The sequence below is a fragment of the Galeopterus variegatus genome, unplaced genomic scaffold (assembly GCF_000696425.1).
Source record: "Galeopterus variegatus unplaced genomic scaffold, G_variegatus-3.0.2 Scaffold9546, whole genome shotgun sequence".
Lineage (NCBI taxonomy): Eukaryota > Metazoa > Chordata > Mammalia > Dermoptera > Cynocephalidae > Galeopterus > Galeopterus variegatus.
This window is the reverse complement of record NW_007735657.1, coordinates 57,584-62,624: the sequence shown is the minus strand read 5'-3', so window position 1 is coordinate 62,624 and position 5,041 is coordinate 57,584. Positions and strand designations below refer to the sequence as shown.

At 33.8% G+C, this 5,041-nt stretch overlaps 1 long non-coding RNA gene across 1 annotated transcript in view; it reads left to right on the top strand.

Annotated features, from left to right (window-relative positions):
• Window positions 1–5,041, top strand: part of LOC103609380 — a 29,852-nt gene that overhangs the window by 11,204 nt on the left and 13,607 nt on the right. The window contains exon 3 of the long non-coding RNA XR_552135.1: window positions 3,987–4,046. This is a non-coding gene — a long non-coding RNA (uncharacterized LOC103609380). The remainder of the gene's footprint in view (window positions 1–3,986; window positions 4,047–5,041) is intronic.

The window sequence follows — 5,041 nt, the reverse complement described above, 5'->3', positions numbered from 1 at the left end:
CTTCTTGATTGAGCCCCCACTAATTTGTGGCAATCACATCCCTTCCCATCTCTACCATCCATTGCTGGCAAGACAGAATATTTGAAAAGCTCTCATTACTCTGCCTACTGGCATCGCTAATTAGCTCTTGCCTTGGGCTGGGGTCAGCTTGTTTCCTAAGGTAATTACCACGATGTGGTTCTTTCACTCGCTTCTAGTACATTTTTATGTTAAACATTTTAATCCAGCTGGGATTGATTTATTTACACACACACACACACACACACACACACACACAGAGCAAGTTTAAGACTAATTTAGTCTTTGTGTTTTGTTTTTTTTTTTGCTAGAAATACAATTGAAAAATCATACTTTACCTCGTTTTTCTGAGGTGTCACCATTATCTATGTGAATGTGTATATACACATGTATGCACACATACACTTGTATATATGTTCCTGGACATTCTATTTTGTTCTTTTGAGAGGTCTTATTCTGTTCCAGCATTATATATGATATAGCTTTTATAAAAGTCTGATCACATAACACCTTTGTCTAAAACCTTTAAATTGTCCATTTTCTTTGGGGTAAGTCTGTATAAAGTCCAAACATGTCTTATAAGGCAAATATAGTTGGGCCTTTTAGGTTGCTTTATTATGTGTGTTAGTATCTGTTAGGGCAAAATCCTAATTATTATTTTGTAAATTCTGTTGGCTAATTTTACCTGTTTATTCTTCCATATGTGCTTTAGAGTGGGATTATGATTAGCACTGAGTTAGAAATGGCTGCAGTTAGCATCTTTGAAGTTTTTTCAATCTGTTTGGTGCTGTGAGATGTCTCCTCATACATTCCACACTCCTCTTCTATGTCTGAGTACATCTGTAATTTCCTTTTCTCTTCATATTGGATACCACCCTCTGTCCCCCTGAGTCTTTTGCCTCAGGCAAGGCTACTCCATATTAGGGTCACCCTTTACTTTGTCCTATTTCTAGCCTCCCAGGAAGAATCTTAGGGAAATTGATTTTGCTTCCAGTTCTTAAGAGTAGTGGGGTATCTCCCTGCACTGTACAGCTTCTGTACCACCGCTTTCCTTTATCCAGGGCAGTTCCATTTCAGGCTCAGCCTGTTTTCTATGGCCCCTGCTTTTTCTGGACCCTTGTCTCCATTGTAATGCATTTTTGAAAGATTTTTATCTTTAGGAATCAGATAAGATCAAAACAAAGATCTGATCAAACTAAGCTAGCTCTTAAAAATTTTTTAGTTCATGATGATATTGCTTTCTCAAGATTCTTATACTCAAGGTTGACATTAATCTTTTGCTTTTTAGTGGGAGAATAAACAAACAGTGCTTCTCAACCTTTAATGTGAATACAAATCATCTGGGGATCTTGGTAAAATACAAATCCTGATTCAGTTGGTCTCTGGGGCAAGGCCCAAGATTCTGTATTTTTAGCAAGCTTCCAGGAGATGCCAGTGCATCCTAATCTTTGGACCATCTTCTGAATAATAGGGTTTTAAGACATGTGATCCATACTGCTGACTTCTTGCACTCTGGCTTCCACATCCATAGATGAGGGTGTGGAATTACAGAATCAGATCTCAGTTTGGAAGGAACTCAGTCATCTAATCTGATCATCAATCTAATGCTTGAATCCTCTTTATAATATCCATGCCAGTGGTCATCACATTTTTTGAAACATGGAATCGTATGTATTATTGTGCAACTTCTTTTTCCCGTTTAATAATATCTCTATAGAGATTCAGTAAACTTTGAAATAATTCCTTCTAACATGTTGATAGTTAATAAATAGTTCATTCAACATGTCCTTTGGTGGACATAAGATTGTTTCAAGTTTTTTGACATTTACAAGCAATGCTACATTCTAGTACATATATCTTTCCGCACATATGCAAGCATATCCATTGCCTAGATACCTAGAAGTGGATTTACAATGGAATATGCATGTTTTAAATTTTGATAGATACTGACAAATTGCCCTCTGTAAAGGTTATAGCAATTTATAATCACACCAAGAATGCATCAGAGTACCCATTTTCTGACATCCTCACCACCACTACATGTTATCAATTTAATATTTCTTCTGTGAACTTTTTTATATACATTGCCTTGGTTTTTTTCATCATAATGTTTGTCTTCTTCTTATTGATTTCTAGGAACTCTTTATGTATTCTGAATATGAATCTTTTGCTATATGTGTTGAAGCTATTTTCTCCCAGTTATGTCCTGCTTCCTGCTTTTGCCTCAGTATTTGATCGTTAAATTTGGGTAACAATACCCAACTTGAAAAGTTGAGTAAGAATTACTGAAAATTATATACTAAAGTACATAACAGTGCCTAACATGATAAATGTTATTTTTTATTAATAGCTTGTATATCTTAACTTTCATTATGATTATAATTCCCCGCTGCTTCACTTAGTTCCGATCCTGAGAGCTTACTGTCAATATCTCTCTCTAGTCAGCCTCCTCTTTCATCATGGACTCATATTCTTCCTGCTTACCTTTTCTTGGGTAGATTGAATACACACTCTCAGTACAAGCCCCTTTTTCCTAGATGATACTGGTTAGCTTTATCTCTTTTAGTAATCTCTGCCAGTCCAGCACCTAAAGTTACTGCAACCATGCTTGTTTTCCTTTGCTTTACTTGCATTACCAGCAATTTCAGGAAAAGCGAACATATCCATCTTGACTGATACCAAAGAGATTAATAGGAAAAAAAAAAGAATTACGTAATGAAACTACTTCTTCCAACTTAACTCTGGACTCTTGTTGAATGATATTTGGGACTTAAATAGTTAAGCAAAATCTGATAGGCCAGAGCTTGGAAGCTCTTCAGAGAGAAAGGAGAAGGTCGCCAAAGGATAGCAGTGCTGGGCATGTCTTACAGCATGTTGATGAGCACTGTACACAGTTAAGGACTAACTTCTAGAGAAAAAAATTGCTAACATCTTTTGGGTAAATAGAAGATTTCTAAAATTGTATTTAAGACGCTACGAATATATTCGTTTTAATCATTGCTTACTTAATCTTTGAAAGTTTATCTTTTAAAAAACCTGCTCTGGGATGTTAGAATTATCCTGGTTAATTTATACCTCATATTTTTAATGCATTTATTTTTTTCACATTTTGAAGATTATGCAATGTTGAATTATATAGGCATAATTTTAAAGTATACATTTTATGTTTTATAGTCCCATTGAAATTAAAATTATATTTAATAAGTGTTTAGCATAATATTAAAAAATCAAAATTTGGAAATGGTTATTTTTAATGTAAAGGTTAAACTGTTAAAATGTAATGGGCTTACAAACAAATCTCATTAGTTTTAAAATATGTTCACTCAGCGATTTACTCATAAAACACTGAATGAATGGTTGCTGCGTGCCATTTCTGGGCCTTAGCTATTAAGACTGCAAATATGAGAAGAAATAGATTCAAGGAGCTCATAATCTAATGCTATTAAAATAGGTATAGAGACTAAGAATCTAATCTGAGCAATATAAGAACCGAATATAAAACCAAAAATGGATCCCTCGTAGGTTGAGCCAAGTTCCATACCCCTCTCAGAGATCTGATCTCCTTGAACAATATTACCTTTCGGGGATAGTCAAAGAGATCTAGCAGAGATTGATCACAGGAAGGGATGGAAGAAAGAGGATGCCCCTCAAGTGCTCAAGAGGTGTAGGGGTTTTCCCAGGAATTAGTATTTGAAAAAAGGATATGGAAAGAGTAGGCCACCATTTTGGTATTTGTAGAATTTAAATAAAACTCATATCTAGATGCTAAAATTACTTCAAGCTAAATTTTGCCAATCACTAAATTATTAAAACTTATTTTTTTCAAAAACAATTACCATATTCTTGGAAAATGTTTATTTAAAACATGTTGACTCTTATGTTTGACTTTAAAATATTTTAAATAATCAGTTTTAAATATGTATCCAGTTGTGGATGCCTCTTATCTGATGAGTTCATCTCCTCCGCAGTTTCGGTGTCTGAACTGCTCAGCTTCGCAAGTCTGCTCTCAGGATGGCCCTTTGTATCAGGTAAGAGGCACTCACGACTGTACATATGACCATCAGAATGCCATTACAGTGATTACTGCCATCCCAAACTCAGGTTCCTAAGACATGTAACTGTACAACTAATAGTTATTTGAATTACAAAACTTATCTTTTCAATTATGTATCCAAAGTTTCTCATTATTTTATTTCTCCTGAATTATCTATTTTATTTTACTGAACTAGAAATGAAATGATAGATGTTAAGGCCACTATTTATGAGTCAGGAATTTTTAATAATTACTAGTTTCAGCCCTTGAGAAATCTCTGATCCATTTTGGATTGGGATGTTACCTTCTTTGTGTGTTTTTGGGTTTTTTAAAAATGATCAGTTATCCACAAGTGAAAGATTAAATGCCAAATTAGATGAATCTAAATAACAACAACAGCTAAATCTAATTGTGAGCTTGCTTACTAGGCCCTGTCCTAAGTACTTTACTTGGCTTAGCTCTTTTAATAATGAAATGATAATGAGTTAATTTAATAATACATTGAGAAAACTTGAAGATGTGTCTGAGGAAAGTTTATTTAATAAAAATACACTTTAAAAATTTGGGAAACAGACTAAATAATGTAGTAAGGATTATTGTCTGATACAGAGATGATTAGTGATCAACCTTAATCCTGTGGATTAATCATAGCATTTCTTTAAAATATTTATTGTTCTTTTATCCAGTAGTTAAGGTATTTATCCTTTTCTCCTTGTAGCTAGAAAAGGAGAATTGTAATTATATAACAAACCTACCTAGCAAACTTCACCTCCGGTGTTACAGTTTTGGGGTTGGGACAGACTGATTGATGAGTATGTTAAGTATTAAAACACTTCAAATCACTAATCAATAAATGTTTAATTAGCAGTTTATCTAGAATTTTCCTCAGTCTTTCTGTCAGTGCTATGATACAGGAATCCCCATGCCTTCATTAAAATGTGTGCTTTTTTTTTTTTTTTTTTTTTTTTTTTTTTTTTTTTTTTTTTTTTT